The following is a 26,274-nucleotide window of genomic DNA, read 5'->3' as shown; positions in this document are numbered from 1 at the left end:
CTCAAGCACAGGACACACTCAGTTTTCCTGTTGGAAAAAAACCCAGCTCAGTTGCCCAGAGCTGGTTCCAGCTGATGAGTAGTGTGGAAAAGTGGTGAATCAGGCTTCAAGCTCAGCTCCAGTGCTGGCAGGGGCAGCGCTGCTGGCGTCCAATTTACTAGCCAGAGTTTAGCCATCATTTTGCCTTTGAACTGACCATAAATTTCACACATTTGAAACATGATTTGTATTACAGCCAAGTAGAATTAATTTTGAGCACAGTGGAGGCTGTGTTTTTAATAAAAGGTCATGTTTATAAGTAATCAAGTAACACACACATAGTGGTGGCTCCTACTGGAAGGACGGAAACAGCAGATAATTGTTGCAGTCATAAGGAAGCTCATCAGGCAATTCGGTGTTTAGTAACAGCATAGATAAGGCCTGATCCTGTAGGGTGCTGGATGCTCTCAGCTCCTTTTGATTTTTGACCAGTTTTTGAGGTACCCCAGCACCACACAGAGTTGAGACCCTGAAATATTAAGCAAAGAGCAGAGTGTAGGAAATAAAGTACGAGAACAACTTGTTGCCCAAAAACTTGGATATGTTTATTTCTTGTTTGTGATATCCAGTTATAATAACTCCAGTGGTGGTCTCTGGTTTTATTGAATTTATAATATGTGCTGGCTTTGGATGTGCAGTTTCAAAGTCTTCTGCTGATATGAACCAGAATTTGTGCTCTGCTTGGTTCATGCTATGTCTTCTGTCACTGCAGTGCCTATATAAACACGGCTCATGGTATGTAGTAGCTTGGAGTGAGAGGCTAAGATAAAACCCCAGCTGTTTCTGAAGATACCGCCTGCTGCTATCAAGAGGTTCGGGTTAGCAATTTTAAGTGTTACAAGGACCTGTAGGACCTATGTTTTTGAACTGCTTTCCTGAAGAGAGGGTGGAAATGTACATGCCTGGCTATTTTAGGAATTGTTCTTTCTTGAGTGTGCTTGTAGTTTATGAAATGCGAGCCCAGGGAATATGGATAATAAAGCTGAATTATTGTCCTTGAGTGTTTGTAGATTAAGGATACTGTGCATGAGTGAGTCGTGGCAAAAACTGAATTAGGTTTAAAATATCAGCAACAACAGAGAAAGGATGGTCCAACCAAGTGTCAGTCATGTCATTATAATTCTTAAGGGATTTGGGTACAGCTTAAGATTTGCCCTCTTCACTGACGTGGACACAACACACCAGGGAGGCAGTGGGCTTGCTCAAGTCACCAGCCAGCTTCCGCGATGCCTCCTGCTGACCAGTCCATGAAGAAATAGCTATCTGCCAAACAAGCTGTGTGTGTTTTATTTCAAAGGTCCAGCGGGCCCAACCCTTCCTGCCTAGCAGCCACGGCAGGCTCCATTCCTGCTTGGTGCCTGGCCTGGGAAGAGATTGCTTGCTGGCCCACGAGAGTGGTTCTTTGTAATTGGTTTGCAGGGAATGCTATGCGAGAGGATCTGGCCTTTTTTTTAATTGTTTGTTTTATTAAAGTTTGTTTATTAAAGCAAATGCTGGTCACAATGGAAACGTTTTTTGAAGCCTGTGTATTGCCAAGAGAGCAGGGTAGAGCACTGATCAGGTTATTGCTTCCCTAGAATCAGAAGTACACATGCAGCTCTGCAGGCCCCATGGGCAGTGTCCCAGTGTCTTCTCTCCTCCCTCTTCCAGTTGAGCTCTGCCAGATCTGCTGTAGTGATGGCTCCCCACGGCTCTACAGGCAGGATGGTGAGGTGGGAGTCGCCCCGCCTGCTGCGTCTCCAGAAAACAAAGGTTAGATCTATATTGCAGGCTGCAGGGGCACCCAAGCTAGCTTTGAACAAGCCGATTTGAGTACCTTTGGCAGTCTAGCTGGTGTAGAGGGGTCTGGATGTGCTCATTTATCCCACTGAAAAGTATGATTGTTTGCCCTTAGATTACTTCTCTGCTAAATTAGTGCAGAAATCCAAGCCTGGCTCTAGTACCCAAGGCGGTTTAGCCAGCTTTGCAGCATACATGTACCCAGTCAGTTGTGTTCATTAATTAAAAAGTTTTAAAACTGCCAGTGTTGCCTGTAAATTAAAAATATGCTTGTCATATTGAGTTCCTATACCATTCTCCCATCAGTTGACAGGAGAACATGACGCCTGCAGCTGTCATGAAAAGTGTGGGCAACAGCCCTAGTAGCCCTTTCTAGTAAGTTCGTGCCTGGTAATTTACGTAATCGTAACATAAACCATAATATGTCATCTTGCCTATCTGGGCCATGAGATGGCTCATCTTGTGAACCAGGGAAAATGAATTTTAAAACCAAGATAATCTTGTTTAGAATTTATGGCTTTTTGGAACTGGAGCATCTCATCACTATATAATTATATGTTTGTATGTTGTAGTTTCCCTGCATGGAGTGTAACGCAAATAATCTCAGGCTTTCTTAGCAAACAGTCCAGGACGAGGGAATTGTGTGGATGAGGAAATGGCATGGGAACACACTTGCTTACCAGTGAGTCAAAGACTGAAATTCCCTCTATAACCAGGAAAACTGTCTGGCAAGTTACATGCTCAGAGCTGCAGTGGTTTGTGTTTGTTGAAACACTTCTCAGTGAGACTGGTGTTATTCAGTCTCATGGCTAGGACTGGCTTTGGACAGCTGAGTGAAACAAATGTTCCTAGGGAGAAGCATGAACTGAAGGCGTGAGGTTAAAACAAAATATCCTTTGCTGGCCTGGGGAGAGGGTAGCAGAGTGGTGATTTTTAAATTTTGCTTGTGAGATCAGTGTTATAAGCCTTGAGCAATTTGTAGTTAGGTCTGTGTCTACAGGGACGAGTGTGTGTAGGTGCCAGTGTCCTTGTAGCCATAGCAGGGATTTCTGGTTGGTTTGTGACTTGGCTCAGTCTTGAAGTAGACACCCTTTGAACTGTTCTTTTTTCTGTAGCTCTCTGTATTCCACTCTTGCTGGAGACCCAGACTTGGCAGCTCGCTGTGATCCAGCTGGATGAACTGAGATTTCTGAGGGGAAGATTTAGGATGGACTTCTCTACTTAGGAGAATTCATCAGTGTCCCGTTGCTCATTGTCCTGCGTACTGCAGGCTGCTACGCTGAAGAAATGTTCTTGCAGTGCTCTTCTGTTGCCAATCCTCAGATCGCAGGTGGGAGTCTCCGCCAACTGCGGGGTCCACCATCAGCCAGGGACTTCACAGTGCCCAGGGTTCAGGTGTTTCCTCCTCAGCCATTTATGTTGCCAGTGGAGAGAGAATTCCTCACCCCTTCTGTGGCAGATGTGTTTTGGGACAGTAAGGATGTGCGAGATAAACAGGATGGGTTGCTAAGCAATTCTGTGTTGGGCGATTGTCACCAAGTCAACTGACTGAGAATGGCCAGTGGCTGAAGACCGCTGTCTGTCACCACCTGCCCTTTGCCACCCATGGGTTTCTGGCTTGCCTTCTCCTATCTTGCTTCCAGTCTGCCCACTTAAAGAAAAAGCTATCTGAAGAGACCTGCACTACTGATTATTTGATGCAGATTTTGCTAAAATGCACTGACACATACATGTAGTTCTGGCTGGTGGTAGTTGTGCATGAATAAACATAACTACCCGTGGCTGTGATGTGGTATCAAGCTACTGTAGATGTAAAGCATGCTTTTTAATAACTGTGTATGGTGAAATGGTTATAAATGCATGACTATGCAGTGTAGACAGGGTCTGATATATCACTCATTTGTACATTTGTAATTAATTGTAAGAACAAGATTGTTCTTTGCATGTGTTCTTTCTTTGCTGCCAAGCGCGACAGAGAACTATAACGATCTTATACCTTAAGCTTGTAATAAAACATTGTTGGTAACCTAGCAAAGAAATTTCTTAATTAAGTTTGCTACACAAAATCCCATAATGCTTTCTAAGATCTTTTTTTTTTTTTTTTTTGCTAGGACTCCTTAATGACTTTTACCTCTGAATATAATCAAAAACAAAATTTCTGATGTTTAAGAAACATTTCTGCATATTTTTTCCATCTGGATATAATGGAGCATAATTTAAGACTATGGGCAGAGGAGGGGGTAAATGATGCATGTAATGATTGTTTTAACATTTACAAGAAAATAATTTATTTAAATTGGATTAAGCCTTAATATTATCACACTTTTCTACCTGATTTAACATGGGAGTTGGGGGGGGAGAAGGCGATTTCATGGTGAAGTGTTTTAAGTATTTAATATTTTCTTTTCTTTTTGATCATCCAGGCGTCCTGCCCCACAGCCATGTAAATTTTCCTTCATACAAATGTTCATTGCCGTCTTTTACATTCCTCTGCTGACAGTGAAGAGGTCATGCTAAATCAAACTGATGGAGAAACTGGACATCATCTTTACCCAGGATGCCCAAATTAATTCTACCAAAACAAGAGGTGGGGGAACAGCAAAGAATAATTTGCTTTTGTATATTAATGTTTTTAAGTACTCCATGTTGGTATCTCTGGTATACATATGCAGAGTGAGCAAAAGAAGTAAGTACCTGCTTAGGACATGAGACCTCAGGGGCTTGTGGCTTTTTTCTATCCCCAGCAGTTTTCCTACCAGCCTAATTATTTCTGCTGAGAATGGATCTCCAAGTCCAAACTTTATCATCTTCATCTCATTCTTTTCCCCGCTCCAGGAGAGGAATCAAGTGTGATAAATTCTGTATCCCAGCTTTGAGTCTACTGATTGAAGTGTTTTGTTTATAATAGATGCTGTTTTGATGAGAAAAAAACCCCTCCTACAGCCAAAGGAGCTCCATTAGTGGCAGAACCAGCAAAGCCTGGTTTTCCATAGGTTGATGTCTCATGGTTTCATAGTGAATTACAATTGTCTCTTTTTTTTCCTACAGTGGGGTCATTTGTTAGGTCTCTCCCATGTGGATTCTTTAATGTTTCATAAAGTTTAAATTCACGTTGCAGCTTTTTTTTTTTTTTTTTTTTTTACAGTTAGGACACATTTAGAATCTCTTTCTTCTCCTAGCTGTTTATTTTTTACAAAGAATGCGGGAATTTGAGACCGCTGTATCTTTACTGCATTTTGTTGAAATAGAAAAAAATTAACTAGAAACACAGTCTGTGACTACACAAACTTCAGTGTCCTAGCAAACCAAGCAAAAATGGTAGCATTTGCTAAGTACATTGCCTGGTTTGGGTCTGTATTTAAGTTCATACCTTCTGGGAGAAGTAAGTTTGGATTGCTAGTTAGTCCTGTTCATCCAGTAGAGCTACTGTCATCAATGGAAGATGTTCTGGCTTTATGAAGCATCAAAGAACAATTATGTAAATTCCTATTAAAATGACAAATTTCCCTCCAGTCCCATTTCCATTAGAGTCAATTGTAAGTCGCTCATCACCTTCAAGAGGAGCTGGATTTACTTTTACAACTGTAATCAGTACTCAGAGGTTGGGGCAGGCTTATTGTCACTAACATACTGTTAATCACTGCTATGTAAACCAGAAAAGATTTCTTCCCAATTCCAGTTTCAGTTCACAAAACTGGGGGGGGTGGGGTGTGTGAAATCTCATATTTGTAAATTGAGCAATTTACCTCTGTGTATTATGGTGATATAACACACATGAAATTCCATGATACCTTTTTTTCTGTAATGGATTCACTTTTAAAACTTAAAAGTACACTTCAGATAAATGGAAGGTTAAATTCTAAACACATTCTTAGCATGTGCATAAGTTTCTGTTTACTTGGGAAGTATAATATCAGTAGAGTACTTCTCACTTTAAAGTTTATGAATTTTTTTTTCTCCTCCTTAATTCTTTGAGGTGTCAGTACTGAGAAAGATGAATCATTTATTAGTGGGAGGCCTGACACATGATGAAATCACTATCTGACACTTCAATGACTTCCAGTGTTGTTCTGTGAACATTCAGCAAAGCGCAGATGATGTGATGTTGCAGTTCTGTGGGTAGTGTTTTCTTTTTTTTTTTTGCAAATGGATGAAATGCTTTATCATCATAGTGTGTGAGAACTTCCCCATTTGGTATGAATAGCCTTTGCCTATTATTAAGAGTGATTCAGAAGCTCTGATGTAGGGAAAAAATAGAACACATCTGCAACTGGCAGAGAATATCTTTATATTTCTGAGAATCAGTGAAAAAGTAGAACTCGGTCCACTTTTGGGGGGGGGGGGTGTGGAGTGGGGGGTGGGGGTGGAAACAGATAACATTCTTGACTTGAGTGTTAATACTGTGTGGAGCATTCTCCTTATAACAGAGCCTGCAAATCTCCATTATGTTACAAATGAAGTAAGTGCACCTAAGGGGCAGTTCTGTGCTGGCCACTGGATTACCCCCTGAACAGGGTAGTGGTCTCAACCCAAAGACATTTAGGGTATAAATTGGCACCTGACAATAAAGCAATTGGCAATAAACAGCTGGCTCTTTGACAATAAGCTGAACAGTTTTTTACTTATTTTAAAAAAAGTAATTTTAGTTCTAGTGTCATCTTCACTCCAGTAAGCAGTTCTGCAAGCATATAGGTTAGACATTTTGCTTCACTGAACTTACCCCTGACTACATCTTTCTCTCTTCCTTCTCCTTCTCTTCCCAATATAAATGTTTTCAATTTGCTTCCCTCCCCACCCAGCAAACGTTGCAGTAGTTTCAAGCTATTAAGATATTTCCTTGCCTCACACAATTTCAAATCTGAGCAATGTTACTCCTGCTCCTTTCCCAAGCCACATCACTCAACCATTCAGATGTGCTGCTGTAAGTGAAATGTCACAGGCTGGGAACTTGTAGGTATAGACGTGCCTCCCAGTACTAAGCCTGGCATTTAAAAGGTGGCTTCAGGGTTTTCTTCTAACTTAACTGGTTTCTCCCTTTGTTTCCTCAGTTCAAGTGCTTTTTCCAGTGAATCCAGTCTTTCCTCTCTCATTCCTTGAACTTACGGGTTTTTTTTCTCTCTTGATTGCTTTATATAGTCCTCATCACTCTGCTGTCTGAGCATCTCAGGTTCCTAATGTTTCTATCATCATAATATGTTGCAGAATGTACTCTTCACAGATGTATGTGGGTCCAGCAGAGCTAAATACTTGTGAAACTAAGGTGGTACAGGAAGACTGTGGAAGACCTGGTAATTAAACCCACCTTTCAAGTAAAGACACAAGGTATATCTTGTGGGATGTTCTCCCTCTCTAGTGGCTAATTTGCATATCCTTGATTTTGCCCTCAAGACTTTTGGCTCTAAACTATTCCACAGCTACTACTGGAAAGAAGCAGGTGACCTTTGGAGGTAGTAAAACTCTCTTAATTACATGTTTGCTGTTTGATATTGTGTGTTCCTCTCCATCTTTGTGCCAGCATGCACACATCAGATGTGATGATGTGTGCAAACAAGTCAGCAAGTACCAAACCTACTCAGGATCTGATGAAAAACCTGATAAACTTCAGAAAGGGCGAGAAATTATTTCAATTTCCAGTCCAGATAGATGTATCCCTTCCTTTACTATCTTTCCTTGACATCTCTTTACATTCAAATAATCTGTCACATTGGGCTTGGATCCTGGTATTTCATCACAGCTTCCCAGAGTGCCCTGGCTGTTGTGGGACGCTTGGCAGCTTGGCTTTGCCCCTGAGAGGGAGCTTCCCCCAGCTCAACATGGAGGACTGCTCATCAGTGCCTGTCCTGCCACAAGAATGGAGAAACTCCCTGTAGGCTTCACGAATCACATGAGGCCGTTTCCACAAAAGCCTGTGTTCAGGTGTGTCTGAGGAAAGGCCTACTGATATCAAGGGGAGGCTGCCCACCCCTTCTATCTGATGAGGAAGCTCTTTTTAGGACCACTCCCAAACTTGAGCTAGGCAGAAAGAGCTAGATCAGCACAAGCAGTTTAAATAGCAGGCGTTGGCTAGCCCAGCCTGTAGCGTGGTTCCAAGATGGTTTAAGCTGATCCAAACCAGAGCTGTTGCAGCCTGGCTTTGCATCATGAATATCCCCACCCCATCTCTTGCACCAGCGCTGGTGCTTGTTTGACTCCACAGGGAGCTGAACTGGCAGGGAAGTGTTATGGTTTTTCAATTTAGTTCTGTCTTTTCTGAACCAGTTCAACGTGGGACTAGACAAGCATCCTTGCTGGCATGGGAAAGGGCAGCAGCTGGGGATGGAGGGACTGCGGCAGCCCCAGTTTAGATCGGATTAGACTGTCATGGAACCACGGTCTCATTTGGAGTACGCACATGAGCATCTCTGGGAGATTTGAGGGGACAATACCCCCAGGCAGGAGGAGGGGCATTGCTATAGTAATCTCTCCCTGTAGCACAGCTGATCCAAAGAGAATATTTGTCTGCAGTCTAAAATAAATTATAGAAGGACTCTCCGAACACATTTAAAAGACCTAAAAGTTTGCTGTCATTGTTCTGTAAAACAAGTTAATTCAACATAGGCTTAAAAGATGTTTCTTTTGCTTCCATCCCTCCCCCTGGCAGCCCGTCCCATCCTCTTTTTGCAAGCCATGAGATATCCTCCTGCCCTGGCCCTATTAGGTCATGGTATGATGGGCACCCTGCCAAATGAAGCTGATCTTATAAGCTGCTACTGCCCTGGTTGTTGCTGGGACTGTTTGCATGATTTTTAATTCACTTCTGTGGTGCCCTCATTTTTTTTTCCTGCCCGAGCTTGAAGTGGGAGTGTGTTTAGCTGTGAACTACGCTGCTGCAAATTCATGGTCTATTAGCACCTTTTCAAAGCTCCTCTCTCTGTTCTCTGAAGAATTAGAACACAGCTATAAAATATCTCTCAGGGCTATTGTACAGTGTCATTGTTTTGGGCTTTGTTTTTAAAATTGTTGCTAAGATAGGTTTGTTTGTGTGCTTGCTTGCTTTCTCCATGCTGTATTTAGATTTGAAAACAACAGCATCAGTAATAAGATACTGATGAACCTAAGGTAGATGTGACAGCGTTATGTGGATAGTGCATATACAATTTGTCAAAGCAGACGAAATAACCCCACCTTGGGCAATTTTCAAAAAAAATACACTACAGTACTTGTCAGGTCTGGGTGACTACTCCATAAACATATTACCTGCTGGCATACAAATATCACTTTGTATAAGGCAGTTACACAGTAAAAGAAACGGGAGAGGCGGGGCAAAAACACTGATCTTGCAGAGTTCTACAAAAAGCCAAGATCTCAGATAGAAAAATGTTAAAATAAAAATCACCCTAATTCAGGGATAACTACGTTTATGTGTGAACTATCCACAAGTTCAAGTTTGATTTGTATTTCTATTCTGATAAAATAAGTGATATTGTAATTTTTATTGGTATATTTTGGAGAATATATCTACTGTCATCAGTAGGGATACAAAATTAGGCTAGAAATAGACTCTTTTTCATTAACGCATTACAAAAATTTCAGAATAACTGCCACAGTTGGGATACACACTTTGGCAGGAATATCCAGCAATATGAAATGACTAAGAACTTCAGAATCAAAATCAAAAGCCTGAGTTACCACACAGTATCATTGTAGGTATAATTTTTATGTTAAATATATATATTAAGTTTTTTTTTCAAGATACATCCATGAATTTCTTAATTTATCTTTCATTGAAACAAGTAATGGAGGAATGATAGAGAGCAGGTGAATTGTGCTAAGATTCCACAATGCTTACCCATATATGTATGTACATTTTTTTCCTAGGATGTGAAAAAGAAAACAATGGCTTTCATAATATACTCTTGCAAAAACACTATGACAGCTTTCAGCACAACTTCTGTGTGTTTGAAATACCAGTTTGCACACATTTGCACACACATTTGTATACAGAGCTATGAAAATTACATCTTAGAAATCAAAGGGGGCAGATGGAATCAAAATTATTAAAATCATAGCCAAAGCATGCAGTAAACTGTAAACCATAGTTTGTTAACCTCTGCAATCTTAAGTGGTTTTCTTTGCTATTTCACTATTAGTTCCCAGGCACATGGGCATGCTTAGACCATGAGTCTACCACCTCCATCATTTATACTGTAGGAGTCTCCTGTTTTTTGACTACAGAAAGCAGAATCATCTACTGAAGTGTGGGAATAATGTAGGAGCACCCTATGTTGCCCTAGATTTTGTATGTTAATTCTAGGAATATGTTGATTTAACTTCATCGAGGCCTCCTGGAGGAGGAGCCTTCCATACATCCAACCATCCAAAAAAAAAAAAGGCATAGGAAAGCATGACTTAAGATAAGGCATTCATTTGTCATGTGAGAGTTGTTAACACAATGGCAGCAAGCCTGGCCATGAGCACCTTGCCTTTGTCTCCTGCTGAGCCTTTGGGACTCCCTTAGGCAGAGGGATAAAAGCCCAGAAACTCACAAAAACAATTGAATTTGGCAGGATTGGAAATGTTCCCTTTCATAACATGAAGTAACAAGGTTCAGGAGTATGCTCTGGGTATATGAGGAAGTTCAGCAATACTGGTTAGCCATCAAAGGATTTTACAGAGAGAGGGCTTTGTGTAGGCTGTAATTTAAATTGTTATTTGTGTAATTTCCAATTGTTGCAGTCAATGAAGCTTTTCTTTCAAGAAGGCTGTGCATCGGTGTATACTATAACTGAGTAAGAAAAAGGAAAAGCTTGGCTTTGGGAAAGGTTTTCATTCTGAGTTGGGGAAAAACACATTCTGGAATATCTTTGTCTATAGTATATTCTGTAACGCTGCACCTGCTAAATACGGAACCATTTCCACACCTGGCACGCCTCATAGTTTTAGTACATGAAATACAGCCTCCAGTTGCCCACCTGGCAAGATGATGTGGAGCCAGAAGAACCAGGAAGCCTGGCATCCTTAGTCTCTGGCTAGAGTGTTTTGATGGGAAATCATTCTGTTAGAAAATTTCTATCAGTGCTTCTGGTTACAGAATCCAGAAACAGGACTGTAGGCTGACCAGTCAAGTTTGCTCTGCAGGACAAGAATGGCTAATGCACTGGACCTGTATATGTTACTTTTTGATGAGTAAAAGTTGAGAATTGGATGGAAAGCAGATGTGCCATCCAGCAATTCTAACCAAAGTATTTTTCTTTTAATAAATGAAGTAACATCCAAATATATTCCAGAAGACTTTCCTTCTCCTTCTTTTCATGGATATACCTGCTTCTGAAAAGATGTATACCTTTTTCCCTGCTTCTAATCGATTTCTGGGGTGTAATTCCATATTATGGTATACACAAGCATACAAAGAATGTTAGAAATGAGTAAGAGAAATTTCCATCACTTTTGAACAGACCTACAAAGAATCTTTTTTTTCCTTAATAGCTTCTTATGTTTGTAATCTGAAAGTTGTGGTTCAGGGAAAGGTGCAGAGGCTCATGTTACAAAGCATCTCCTTTTTGCTGAGCAGTGTTAACAGACATTTTTGCTACTCAGTGCAAACTGACTACAGGAATTCTCCAGTGTGTTCCCATCTTCCCACATTATGGTCTCTGCCTTCTTTACTGTCAATGCATCTAGAAATTTCTAACAGGTCAATAATCCCTGAAAGAGAACATCCATTAGGTTAAAATGAGGACTTCCTGCTATGAAACACTGGCTTTTCATTGTAATACAAAAGCAAATACGATTCTTTCTGAGCAAAGTAACTTCCATTTGCCAAAGATGAGTTCTTCCATCTCCACCACAATGTTGAGACATGCCATTAAAACAAAGAGATATAGTTGATATCCCCAGAAAATATTTAGACTGAGAGAGAGAGGTGAGATTAAAAAGAGTCAAAGTCTTTCAATTTAGGTTCTGCAAGTTGTTGTTGGCCATACATATGCTGTTTATTCCAGAAGGGTACAGAGAAAATCTGCCCTGTGAGACTTCCTCTATAGTGGGCAAAAGACATTTTTGAGAACCCTTTAGAAAGCTTAGGATCAACAGTACATAGCATAAGCATAATGTGCTACAGGAAGGCAACAAGGAAAGTCAGGGCATGACTAAGTTTCTTCAGCAGCCAAGGTTCAATAAAATTCTCCAGGCAGTCTTAGACAGCAGACTGTCCTGTGCCACAGAGGAAGGAAAAATGGGGTTGTGGGATGTGGCAGTCTAAAGTGAGGGATAGTTCATTGGTGATCCCAAGAGTATGCAAATGCTCTCTTAAACCAAGTTCTTTTTTTTTTGTGCCTGCATCTTCATTGGCCTGGACAATGTTGCACCCCTTTTTTGATGGGGGTGGTGGAACGGATATATTTCTGGAAAAAGTTCCATCTGTGATCAGATTTGCTGATGCCAGTGCCTGTGTGAGGATAGCAGTACATGCAATAACAATCATTTTGGAAAATGAGGAGGAGATACCAGAGAGATATGCAGACAAGAAGGGATTCTTGTTCTACAAGACAAAGTTTTATACACAGGGAGTAAATAAATGACTGGATGCAAAGCCTAAGCACAAAGCCACTCTTGTCACATTAAATTAAGTTGATTTTCGTTTATGTCTTCAATCTAGCTATTGCTGGGCTCCAAACAGAATGCAAGAAGGATCTGGAATGTTGATCAAGCCCAAGGATAAAGCAACAAAGAAAATGGCCACCAGTTTAAATGCCATAGTTCAAATAATTGTCAATGAAATGCCCTATGTCTAAGACTTTCTGCCATGGTGATTAGCAGTTGTCTGTTCTTTGCTATTTGAAATATTTCTGTCCAAATTAATGATAGATAATTGTTTGTGGTCACACAATTATAGTCACGATTTACCAGCATTGTGTTGGTATCAAGAAAAAGTGCAAGGTGATTTGACTACTTTTAAATGAAAGTACTCTGGAAAGTTGGGATGCTTTTTAAGTTTGTAATATACTATTTCTTTTTAATGAATGACAACAGCATTTCTAACAGAAGTTTACTTCCAGAAGGCATCAACAATTGCACGACCTTATTGACAAATACAAGGATTCTGTTAATTCTCAGTGCCAGTGGCTTCAATGCATTTTCCTTGGGAAAAAAAAGCAGCTCCAGGATAAAATGAATTTGCCTCCCAAACAATAAAATAGCTCAATTCAGGGCCTGGCTAACATAATTCTATATAGCAATTTACAATCCGTTGAATATTGGGCTGTAAATTTACTAAGAACCAGGAAGTGATTGGCTTGTAAACCTTAATAAAACAATAAAGCCTGGCTTTCTGCTAATGCGAGTTTAAAATTCTGCCCAGCTAAGCTTAGGACATACCTGAATGGGGAAACTAACTGACACAGCTATTATGGGACAAACTACTTTACAAAACAGTCTCCTGTATGGATGCTTTATTTGAGAGTAAAGATTAAGTTTAAGTCCTATAACAGTTACTTTGTTTTATGAAGTGAGTAGTGATTCCAGAATAAATGCATTTTTAAAGGAACTGTAGAAGCTCATATGGTGAAGAATTTGGTAATGCCAGTCAGAGAACAGATTATATCCTGTGAGAAAGCTTAACTAGAGTTCAGGCTAACTTTCAGTAATGCATAATGTAAATCAGGTTAAAAACAAACCCTAAACAAACACCAAAAAAGGTGTAGTAAAAAGTTTTCTTTATTTTGCATGATTTTTAGCAAGATAATTCCTTGTGTACTTCCCATTGTTGTTAATGGGAGTTTCCCATGTGCATCAAAGGAAGAATATCCCTTTAAATGCTTGCTAATGATTTGCACTCAGAAGTCCAATTGACTGCTTTGGTGGGAGTTCCCTATGCTGATCAATGCGAGTATCAAGTTAATAAATAATTCACTTAACAAAACTGCATTAAGATAATGCTGAAGGTTTGCAAAAACCCTGTAAAGGAAAGATTTCTCACATTCCTAACTAACTGCTTGGAGTCAGGTTTAACTTGGTGAAAGTGAATGGAGCTCCAGAAATATTGCTGCATGGTCTTCAACAGAAGTTACACACTTATTTCCTGTCTTAACTTCCCAATGAGGTAGGTGAGTAGGTGTTAATAGTTGGAATATCACCTTGTAGATTTTTTTTTCTTCTTTTTTCTTTTCACGGTTGGTTGGAAGATTGAGGTTAGAAGTGATCTCTAATAGTCACCTGGAGCAGGTTGCCCAGGACTCTGTCCAGATGGCTTTTAATCTTCTTTACCCTGGAGATAGATATACATAACTGGCACTGACCTTCTGGCAAGAAAACTTTAGCATATCGATCTTTGAAGCTTATGTCCACTGCTCCCATTTTACCAGAAGACTGTTTGAACATTGCACAGATTTCTGGAGTATGCTTTTTCATAACACTCTTTTGTCCTCCCAGGTTCTGGGTCTTACAGGTCTTGGCAAAAGGGTCCGTGCTATCACATCTGAGTACAGCTTTGGGGCCTACACTCACGTTGTTAATAACTTCACATTTTGCTAGCTAATTGTCTCTCCATTCAGAGACTCCAGAAGGAAATGAAGTGGGGAGTTAACCTGGATGCATTTTACCTCTTAACCAAAATATCTTTGGGGATTCATTTGAGTACTGATGTGCTTAAATTGTGTCTTTTTCCTGTATTCCTTTTAGTATATTGCAACCTTTGGAGAGCCAAACACTTTTCTGAAAACCAAACACTTCTAAAGAACAAGTCATCATCTGTGAGTATGATCTTAACTAAGACTTCCCAGCTTTACCCCTTTATAGCCTGATAAATGTATATATAACATTTATTTAAACTCTCTAGAGACAGAAAGAGAAAAAGACAAAATCCTGCTAACCTGTCTAGGAGACTTAACTGTGCTGCTTCACTTAAACCACTCTAGTCTTGGGCAATCATCTAAATGACATGTAAATAACTGTCACCTCAGGACCTTTAGCAAGGTTCAGTGCTTTGTATTTGACTTAGTAGAAGATTTTAGTGACTAGTATGAAGTCACAGGACAGAGCCACAGATATATAGTTACACATTCAGAAGACTCTATTAACGGCCTTTTACTTTGCTGTGAATTTACAATTTGAGAATTTCCAAGAGAGTATATTTTCTGAGACAAATTTCATTGCCTTAGGATAGTTTTAATTTTTTTTTTCTTTAATGTGATTTGTCATGGTAGAACCTAGACATTTTCCATGTGGGTTTACTCTGTGCTTTCTGTGGCCTGCAAGGAATTAGTTTTAATTAATATGACTGGCAAATGCATTGTTGAAATAGTCGTTGTGGCAGGCATGCCTTTGTGTTAACAGTTGGGTTAAACAGCCCCTTTATCAGAGCTATTAGCACCTAATATTACTGTCTGATTAAAGATCATTCAGCAGATTATCCAGTCCCAATGCTTCCACAGACCCCCAGACAGGTGCTCAAATAAGAAAGTATGTTAAGTAAATTAGCACTAGTATCGCATTGTTCATGGCTTTGTCTTGGCTGCAGAAAAGGAAAAAGTTATTGGGCTGTTTGGGGTTTTTTTTTGTCCTTCTTAAGCAGCAGGTTAACTTGTACAATCCGTGTAGATTTACATTGCAAAAAAGGCAAGATCAGCACTAAGGCCTTTGTCCTATAGTTGACCTGACCTTCCTATCTCATCAAAGAGTACTCTGCCTTTCCTCCACCCAGGTTGGTTAGGAGGATAGGTGTGCTTTTACACTAAAAACATTACATATCTGGGTTTTTTTGACAGTGGAAGCAGCATGTAATGTAGACAGTCTATCCTGTGTCTCTAGAAATGCATTTTATTTTAAATTCATGCATTTAGACTGGGCTCATAGGTAAACTGGAAATGCGTAACTTAAGAAGGCAGGAAATCCCACAAGAGTTCACAGAGCATAGCTTTGCTGACAGTTCACTTTTTAATGGGTGAAATGAAGCCTTGACATTAATGAGCACAGGCCCCCTGACTTCAGTGGAATTTTGCATCCTTATACCAGTCAGATTTCTGGCTCAATTGTGTTGGATGGCAATTTATAGTACCTTTCATGTCCCCCTGAAAAGCTATGTGTCCTGTGTAGCCTGGGGACTGTTTCTGACAACAAGGCTGCAGACCAGAAAATAGTGGGCTGATGACAGACAAGACCCCAAAGTTTTTGTGTGCCTTGAAACAGGAGCAGTGTGTCTCGTCCCTGTTGATTTCTGTTAACTTTGAAAGGGCCAAGAGTTTAATATAAGTAGGTGGAATGAGAACTAGCCCGTAAGTAGGGCTAGTATTACTGTAAGAACTATCAGAGCAGTGCTCATTGTAGGATAAGGAATTTTCTTGGGCATCTATGAAAGAAACACAACAAAATAAGCACTATTTATTGTTGAAGTGTTATTCTTTGTTTGCTGTTCTCTTTGGAGAGGGTGTCAAAAGGACACGCTGGTGTCAAGTGGATTTGGATGTGTTCTACCTCACATTGCTTAAAAATGTGCACTAAAAAAAATCTCAGACTGTGTCTGGTTAGATGGGAGGTGAGTGTTTAAGATGCCTGGGGACTCTGACAAAAAAAAAAGGAGCTAGCTTGGAGCTTCTAGTTCAGTCTTGCTCTAAATAGACTGCCTCTTAGGTTAGAAAGTGGTGACATGTAAAAGGAGCGTTAGAGATGCAGCACAACATCATGAGACAAACCCCCTCTCCCCCCACCGCCAAACCCCTGAAGCATCACACTCTGTAAAAGATGCATTAGATTTATCAATAGACCTTTCTTTACTCAACTGTGCTGCAATTCCTTTTGGGAAAAATTGGATTTTCATCAAAGACACAGAAGACTATAAAATTGGAAGCAGATGTGAGGTTGGATTGGATAGCTCTATGGCTGTTTCTTTTGTGGAAGCACTTTTGAACAAACCCAGCCTTATGTGCTCCTTGCTGTCTTGCCCCATGTAACTCTCTTGCCTGCTTTTTACATTTTCCAGAGAACCAGGAGGTGCAGTGTGACTAACTGATGTAAATGTAAACTTCTTCCCTATCACGTCATCTATCTCTTGATTTTCCATCTGTTCCTGTATTCTTTGGAATATATGTTTAAACAATAACCTCAATATTTTGCATTGTTAACAAAATACAAAAAAATACAGGCAGGGCTCTGCACGTAGAGGCTGAATTTAGTCATGGTTACTAGCACTTTTGCTGGCCCGGATGAAGTTTATACCTGGCTGGTATATGATACCTTAATTTATTGGCATGTTTTAATTTGTTGAACACAAGCTTAGATCTCATTTACTTAGAGAAAGGTCTGTCTTCTGGCATATTGATGGTGTTATTAATGTAATTGATGAAGTGGGAGGAGGAGTACAATTTTAAAGATTATTAAATTTTTGGGGGTGCATTTTTATTCAGTGTCTTTGGTGCCACATGCTATGTGCTCCAATGAAAAGAGGAGCCAAGCAACAGGATTTACAACGTTGTTTATCTGTTGGTGATGTTTCCTCAGTTCTGATTTACAGCAGAACTGAGCCTGGGCCCAGTGAAGTACGGTTTCAAATCCACAGTTTGCCCAGAATTCATGAGGGCTTACCCAGCTTGATCCAAGACTTTATAATGCTTAGCTGTGCATTTTGTACCTGCTGTATGTGGACATCCAGTCTCTTGGGAGTTAATTTTTTCCCAGCACAGGGTAGTACCTTAATGAAGAGAGTCCCTGGTGCTATTGCATTTGCTCCTGAGGGCAGCGTGGCAGCTGCTCCATTGCGAGCCTTCGAGCCTTCGATTAGATGCACTGATGACTTGGTGCAGAAATGCTGTGCTCACACAGGGCAGGGGTAATAGCCACGAGCCTGGAGGACCAGTCTGTGTCACTCAAGAGTAACGACAGGGCAGGTTCTCCACTTCAGTGCTCCAAGAACTGACATTTTGGCTCATCCTTTCACTTTAGCCTCCCATTACACAGCTATGCATGCTTTCACTTCCTAGGTCTTCTCCCCATACTCCCTCTATATCATCCCCCAACTTAGCAAAGACCTGCTCAACTAACTCCTCAGTCCACCTATCCTCTATGTGCTGTGCCTACCCCTTCTGTGTCTTTTACGAGCTCCACTTCTTCCACAGGGTCAGCCTCACTTTGGCTGGCTTGGCTTCTTGATTTTCTCACTCCTGGTGCTAAGCAGACTTGATGGGACAGGAAGAAAGTGACAGGAATTGCTAAATCTGAACATCTCTCCTGCTAAGCTTGGAGCAGCACTGAAGTTATTTTAAACAAAAGAAGTAATTAACATGCCTTTTTTTAATGGTAAAATGGCCTGTCAGAGATATCAAAGTGTGGAATTCAGACCCTGAGATTTAACTATGGGAAATCACAGGTGGGATAGTGAAATGGCAAGTTTTTGATAAAAAAAGTTACTTAAAAATTTCCTTATGCAAATGCAGATCAATACTTTTCTGGAATAGTCGCACATGAAATGTGATTGTTTTTTGAAAAGTAATTGTGTGCAAACCAGGAGATCAGAATTCAGCCATTACAATGCAAAAGAGCAGAGATCCAATTCAGCCCGTGGATGAAGCTACTTGTGTGAGGCTGAGCCCACCATTTAAAAGCGCACAGTTCACGCCAGAAGATCTTCCTGACTGTGGGGTCACTTCTTGAATCTCCACAGCTCACCATACGTAATACTGCACAGATTAACTGTGGATTTAAGTAACACTCCCCAAAATTTTGTAGAACAGATCAGGATCCAGATTCTGTTCTCAACCTCACCTGCAGTTTCTCTCTCATAAAACAGATAAAATTTGGGGTGTAGATGTAGTTTTCCAGAAATACAGGGTTACCATGAATCTCTGGCTCTTTTCTGAACTATTAACAATGAATCACTGTTTTTTTACAAGTCTCAATGCATTCACCATATGCCAGGTGTCGCAAGAGCATGAGAACATGTACCAATTTGAAACTGGCTCAACAGCTTCACACTGGCATCCCTACTTGGTAGTAGGAGTCTTGAGAAGGAACTACTTGAGTTTAACCTTCCTAGTATGGATAAGATACTGTCATCTTCTTGAGCATAATTATCTTTCCACCCCCACCATCTCATCCTTTCTATATTTCCCAGTAGGAGGATCAAAAGAAAGTTACTTAACTGCAGCATTCATCAGATAATCCAAAGGAGACATTAATCTGGAAGACAGTATTACCAAATAATTAATTCATGGGTTAATTCTATCCTTATTTATCTGATTTTCTTATGATTGTGAGTGTGGGTTTCTCAGCCTAAATCCTAGTACAAAGGACTCCCTGCTTGAGGACAGTGGTCCTGGAGGTGAACAAAGAGAGAGGACGAAAATGTGTGTCTTCTTCAGGACACTTGCTGGCTACCGATAAGTCTTAAGGGTAGTTATTGTTCTTGGCATTAGAATAATACTTGGTGAGTTGCTGAAAAACCAGTAAGCAGAAAACTATCCTAATTTTGTATGTACATGCATAGTTACTCAGAAAAGATTTGCACTGAGGCTTACTTCCTTATTCTGGAATTATTACATTTATTTTCTATTTCTCATGTCATCTCCATGTTTTGATTGTTCCAGGTGACCACTGATAGGCCACTAGAAAAGCAAATCTGTCTTTTCATCAGTGCATTTTCCCATGTGATGCTCTGACAGTACCAGTGCTATCGGTGGGTATGTACCAAATGCAAACAGACCATATAGAGGAGAATCACCGTGGAAAGAAGTCAGTCTGTGAGCAGTGGGACTAATAAAATGCGGTTTCCGTTGACTTGGTGTCCTTTGTGCCTTCCCCTTCACGGTGTTGACCTTTCTTCATTTCTTTTATGGTATGCCATTCTGTAAAGAGCAGCATGCACATTGACTACCTCAGTACTGTGCGTGCCCAGTACTAGCTGGGCAATTGGTTGCTGCCAACTGTAGCAGCTGAGCTCTGCCTGCTTTTCCCTCAGAGCAATCCCTAATTTGGGTTGGCCAACAGCTCAGAAAGTTTTCTGAGGGGGAGGTTGGGGGAGAGGGAGGGAGTGGGAAGAGGTAAGCAGATGGAAAGTGGCACATAGCACAATCATTTAAGCCTCATTATGTACAAAACTAAGCTGAAAATGGCTGCCAGTGATTACCATTAATGAAAGTTTATCCAGAATGCAGCAATAAGATGTCAAAGGTGTGACCGTACCAGTGATATATTTGGGCTGTGTGGCGGTGGCCTCTCCCTCCCACCCCCATGCTTTAAATGCAATTCCAGTAACTTTCAGAATCTTTTTGTCAGCAATTGTAATCACTGGCCAAACTGGTCTCACCATCCAAAGTCCATTTAATTCCTTGCAAGAGGTTGAGATTGATGTGTGTTGAATACTAGCTCTCCTTCTGTATCTTTACAAATGTGGGCATCATATGTTTTACCTTGAAATGCTTCTTTCATACAGACTTCCACAGGCTGTTCACCCTATCTGGGAGATTACACGAGGGAGATGACATAATAGTTGTACTCTGTTAGCCAGTTTCCGAACATTTTGCAACTGACAGTTTTATCTTTAAAAATATACTGTCTTTTGTTATTAGAAATGATAAGGATATGTCTTATTTTATATATGTGGTATCTAGATGCTCTAGATAGGTTGGAGATACACACATCTGAGTTTATGGCCATTCAAGTAGATGTATGCTGTAAGTTGTGGTATGGATTGGGTGTCTAGAAAGGAAATGGTGCCGCATTACCCCTAAGCACCTTAGCCAAGAATTACATTTTATTTACATTTTGTTGTGATCTATGTTGAAATCTAAGTTGTGATATACTGTGCAGTACAATGGAAGATACTGAGTAAATAAGGAGAAATTTCATCCTGAAGGAGGGCAACATTTTAAAATTTGTGCCTAAAATTAGGCCAATAAATTATACTCTTCTGGGCAGCTGAGCACCTGCCAGTCACTTCAAGTCAGTTGGACCGACAGATGCTGCTCCCAGAGGAAAGTTGGCCAATGGTAGTTACTGCTGTGAAAATAACTATAAGCTTGAAAATGAAATGAAATGTTTATTAACATTTTTATCCTTTAGCTGGATATTGTTTAAATCCTATATATTGATCACAGATTTGGGAGTTTTGCAAAGGTGCTTCAAGAAGCTTATTTAAACATTTGTTTAGGTTCAAAGAAGTGGATTCCAAATGGTGGGGTGGTTTCTGTGTAGAGACATGTCAAATGAGCTACTGTATGTTTGCAAGTGTTAGTAAAATCCCTAGTGACCTTTAGCTCACATAATAAGGTTGCTATCCAAGTGTCTCTGCTTAAGAGAATTCAGCATTTAAATGTCCATTTAAAAATTGATTTGGTTGAATAATACTGTTCATCTTGTCTGAGGCCCAACATGTCCTAAAGGAGAGTAAAAGGAGTGTTTCCCTTCTAAGTGTTGTCAAAGGAGAAAGAATGATTGTTCCTCAGTTTTGCATATGTCAGCATAATAGAAGCTTAGTCATGCAAATCCTTATTACTTGGCAGTTCTGCAGCAGGGAAAAACAGAGTGTTACCATATTTTCTCAGTGTTTGTCATTAAAAGTATGCCCTTCATTGTGCTTTTTAAGAACAGATGTCAAGACAATCTTGAAAACATAAATAAGTGCTAAAAAATATTTTTCTGATTTAAAAAAGGGGAACCACCCCGTAGCTAGTTGAATGAGTTGGTCTTCATTTCCATAAAAAGACATGAACTGTTTATATGCTTCCTTCTACTTCCATGGGGGGAAATAATACAATTATTCAGTTAATGACAGATTTTATTTTACTATTATTTAGTGATTCTGCTAAGTGCAGTAGTGTACTACAGAGTTTCAAAGCATCAAGGATTTCTTAGCCCTTTATAGGACTACAGTACATTGTAGTATGTTGAGTAAATGAGCTGTGATAGAGCAATGATTTACTCATGTAGTCCATAGACACACATAAGAGCCAAGCTGGAGAAAAGCTGGCTTTAGAAACATTAGCAGAATAAGACAAAGGGGAATGCAGATGTCAGTCATATTTTAAGGTGCTTTTTACAATGACGCAGAGCCAAGTTTATTAGGGACAAGGCCTTTTCCTTTCTCATCTTTTCCGTTATGGTATAGTGTCAACCATGAGAAGATGCGTCTGGTAATTACTGTTGGCCATATCAGGACAGATCTAGCTGTGACTCACCAGGGTAAAAACTGGCTGGGTCTAAGTCACCTATTTCTTCCAGGCTAGCTAGAAGTGGGGTTTTTTGCAAATGAAGTTTTCCTTTCTGGCTTCCTTATGCGGTAATAATTCACCAACTTACTGGTTTGTATGTATGAATGTCGAGAAGGGGGCTTAGATGCTCATTTTTGCTTCTGTGCTGTATTCAGGTACTCTGCTGAGGTCCTGAACACTGATTACATGGTGTAAATCATTTGATGCCTGTTTGTTTCAGATCATCAGAGGAACGAATGAGACCTCTTAACGCAGCCTTGCTCTTTTGTGTAGGTATGCGAAGAGTCGTTGTGCTGCCTGCCTTATCTGGATTACTGGCAGACTCCTCATAGGAGATATTAATTATAGGTGAAGCTATGAATGCCACCTATAATTAAGCTTGCTTGACACTTTTCATCACACGACCCTGTTTTCAGTTGCTTATAAATTTGTCAAATGTATATTATTCGGACTGAAAATGTACAGACCTGGAGACTGCATCTGGCTGAATATCTAAAGGTTCAGAAAAAATGGCTGATTTCTGGTTTTTTTTTTTCCTGAGAACAAGTTTAAGAGAAATGTGTTGCTTTTTCACTTGTCTTAAAAATAAATGTGTCTATCCATTTTGTTGAGAAGCTCCAATGGTTTGGAGAAAGAATTCAATAATTGGGAGGTAGAAGGAACGTGTCCCAGTGTTGCCAGAGTCCAGGCTTTACAAATGTCCTAGCACACATGCAAGAAGAGCTCAAGAACTGTTAAAATATAGAGGGGATGTGGTGGAAAATAAATTAATTGCAGAGATGTAAGTGAAGCTACTTAATAACTACTATTTTCCAGGTTATCATTATATAATCTTTTCACCTGTGGAAATGAGGGGAAGGTCATCCCATTCACAAAATCACATGGGTGATTTCTTGCTTGCAAAGCACTCGAGTAGTACAAGGATGGCATGACAGAAAAGTCAACAGACATTCATAATCCTGTCTTCGTAGCAAGTCTTCAGTACAGGTCAGTAAATAAGATCAGGTGCCTCATGGAGAGCAGTAAGAAATAAAGAAAACCCCGTTGAACATTCATCTGTGTAATAATTAGAATTTAGTCTGTCCACTAAATGAGGAAATGGCTTCAGGAAAAAATAGTCATGTCATCCATAGTCCTGCATGCAATGTGTACACCAAGGAGCCTGAAATGCAATTGTCTGGGAAATCTTGGAAGGTTGTAAGTTTTGAGTGATTGACTTTGTATCTATAATGTTCTTTTAATATGACATTTGGCATATAATTTGCTACTTGGTATTATCATTATCTGTAGCTCAAGCAGTAGAGGAGATAGACAAATGCATGAAAATAAAGTAATTCTACACTGAAGCAAAGAACCAGCAAATTCGTTTCTTAAACCCTTGGATAACTTCCTGTTTTGTCTGCAAAATAGTATTTTTCCTTGGAGACGAAAAAGGTGTTAGACATAGCAATTTCACTTAGATAGAAACGTCATCACATAAATAGCCTGCTGTGAATGACACTTTAGGCAGCTCAATCAATTTCCTGCCAGGAGAAAAACCAGAAAAAATCCTTCAAAAAACAGTTGTAAATTCAATGCATCCCTTAATTGGAGATATATTGGGATTTACTCATAGATACATATTACTTATAAAAGAATGAGAAAATAGACCTTGCATTATTCTGAAGTCATAACCATTCATATACCAATACTAATTATCTGTTGATTAAATATTTCTATGATGCGTTTTCTTTTTTTTTTAACTTGCCAAGGAATAGTGGATCTATATTCTTAATAACAATTCTCATACACAAACACATAGAACTTTCCACTCCGATTTCAAAGAACTCTGCAAAAGTTTCACTATTTCGTAAGTGGGAAAATAGCAGAGAAAGGTGAGGAGCTTGTCTAGAGCACCACAGCACATTTGAAGTACTGTGTTCTGCCCATAGCCTGGTGCTGCCCGACAGCACTGCATCAGAGCTGCATTTTGTGCATGTTGTCTCCTTAGATGTGTCACACAGGTCTGCAGGATGCCCTTGTACAGTGAAATAACACGGGTTTTGATTGTTGTTTCCAAGACCACGAGCTTGGTGGAAGTGATTTGAAAGCTAATCAAAGCAGAAAGTTAAAGTTGAAACAGGACTGTAGTTTGCTAGCATATTTAACGCAGTTGTCAGTGTTTAATTAGGAGGCATTTAAGGCTAAATATTCAAGTGTGGCATTCGGGATTTGATCTCTGGTGCTACACAAAAAGGTGAGAAAAGCTGCCGTGACAAGAAGTTGTGAAAACTTGGAGTCTTGTGAACAGTGGAAGTTTAAAGGTACAGACAGGCACGAACTCCTTCAGCAGCTGTGCTAGTTAGCTTAAACTGTCTAAATAGTAACGCCACTCACTTCAACTTCACGTGGCTTCGGGAGTGTTTCTCTAAGGAAGCTCTGCCAACAAATGTGAGGGAGCAGTAACCTCTGCAAAGAAGTGATGATCAACAGCTGGGGCTATAACCTTCCCCTGGCATGTCTGCATCCAGCAGCGAACATCTGTCCAAAGCCTAACTTCCAAAATTTACAGAACAAAGGTATAGTTTGTTTAACAAACTTGCTTGTATTAGCTAAATAATGGAACGTGCTTTGATTCTGCTGATGCCAGAACCACCCAACTTTTACTTTCCTTACTTAATTAGGATTAATTTATTCAGAAAGCTCAAGGTTTGGGTTTTCAGTTTGTTTGTTTGGTTTGATTTGTTTAAGTAAAGAAAATAGAACTTAGGTCATGTAAGGCTCTCTTAGCTTAGGAAAAAACTTTTATGCTACTCAGATTTTTTTTTTTTTCATTAAGCTGTGTAAGGGTCAAGATGATGTGTGCAAAATATTTAATGATAAAATTCTCCCAAAGCATGTCAGGATTTATTTGGTATCATTTAGATATGCCAAGCAGATGGGAGTATACACTGCTCCCATTAAGTGTTTGAGGTTTAAACACATGCTCTTGAAAAATGAGCAGTGGTAGAGAAAGCTGCTTCCTACATTTCAAGTCTTACTGGGTACTTGTATCCATTAATTTCTTTACTGACAAAACAGCATCATGAACTTCAAGTAGACAGATTGCTTTTTTGATTTAAGAATGACCAAAACAACACCCAGAACATGCAGAGTACCATCTGAAACTTCAGTGTGTAATGGTTCTTTATGTCATTAATTTGAATTCAAATGCTATTTTTTAGTTATTTTTATAAATCAATAGAAACCAAGTTTGGAAAGTTAGGGCAAATGATCCATGAAAATAATTTCCTCCTTTTTTTTTCTTTCCCTGAGAGTTGTTCTAGCCGTATTCATGTCTGTGAAAGTACAGCACCTGCTGAAGGAGGATAAGGTCAAGTTGAGTGTTGATTCCTACACTTACTTCTTCTGGGCATTCCTTGTTTAAATAATGCATTTGTTTGTTAGCCATAGAATAAGCCAGCGTTGGACAAACCTTGAAATAGCCCAAACCTTGAGTAAGAGCATTTTGTTATACAAAAGGAGACAGACAGAAAAGCCCTTGTAAATATATCATCTACTGCCAGAATACAAATATGTAATTTGACAGTATGTTTTTGTGGACAAGAGGAATGAAAGTTATTTTAAGCTTCTCTGTCTTTTCCTCCTAACTTTGAGGTTATAGCTGTAATGAAATACCCCAAATGTAATTTATTCCTCTCTGCGCTTCTTTCAATATGAGTCTCCAAAGCAACAAACATCTCTTGTGGAAAAAAGGGTATCTGAAAACTGTTCTGAGTACTGCAGATGGTGAAACAAGAATGAAAATAAAAGAAATGCGGTAAACGGTGTCTACCGAGAAAGGTCCCATGGAATTGCTGAGTGAGGATCACTGACGCTCGGAGTCACGTAATTTTGAAACTTAGTGAAGATGAGCTGTTGGGAGATCTCTAATTAGATAGTGCAGCCAACCCGACAGATAATGTTTCCTACATGCGCCACTAAGGGGTGTTACCTAAGGGGTGTTAGGTCAGAGAAGTTGGTGTGGTGTTCTTCCAGTGAAATGGCTGAGAAAAGATACGAACTGATAAAAATACATGGAAAGTTTTTTAGGACGGGTCTTTTTGTGTGTGTTCTATCCAATTGTAGGTTATTCAGCACAGTCGTGAAGGAAAACAAAGGTTTTGTATTATCTGGAAAGCTGAGAGGTGAGGAGATACCCACTAGATAGGGATTTCATCACAGTTTCCATTTGCCTTGATTCTGCCATTTGGAAGATGATAAAATTAACAGCTCATCCTAACTGCTCTGCTTTGCACACATC

At 39.8% G+C, this 26,274-nt stretch overlaps 1 long non-coding RNA gene across 5 annotated transcripts in view; it reads left to right on the top strand.

Moving 5' to 3' along the window:
- Positions 1–26,274, top strand: part of LOC128152123 (uncharacterized) — a 63,795-nt gene that overhangs the window by 6,781 nt on the left and 30,740 nt on the right. Inside the window, exons 3-6 of one of the 5 annotated variants that reach the window (XR_008238555.1) lie at positions 4,242–4,405; positions 7,021–7,140; positions 14,476–14,546; positions 19,371–19,463. This is a non-coding gene — a long non-coding RNA (uncharacterized LOC128152123). Of the gene's footprint in view, positions 1–4,241; positions 4,406–7,020; positions 7,141–14,475; positions 14,547–19,370; positions 19,561–22,808; positions 22,980–26,274 lie in introns of those variants that run through there. The other 4 variants (XR_008238568.1, XR_008238545.1, XR_008238558.1 and 1 more) reach the window with 4 other exon arrangements.

This window comes from Harpia harpyja, chromosome 1 (genome assembly GCF_026419915.1).
Source record: "Harpia harpyja isolate bHarHar1 chromosome 1, bHarHar1 primary haplotype, whole genome shotgun sequence".
NCBI lineage: Eukaryota > Metazoa > Chordata > Aves > Accipitriformes > Accipitridae > Harpia > Harpia harpyja.
The sequence above is the reverse complement of the archived record's forward strand: the minus strand, read 5'-3'. Positions and strand labels throughout refer to the sequence as shown.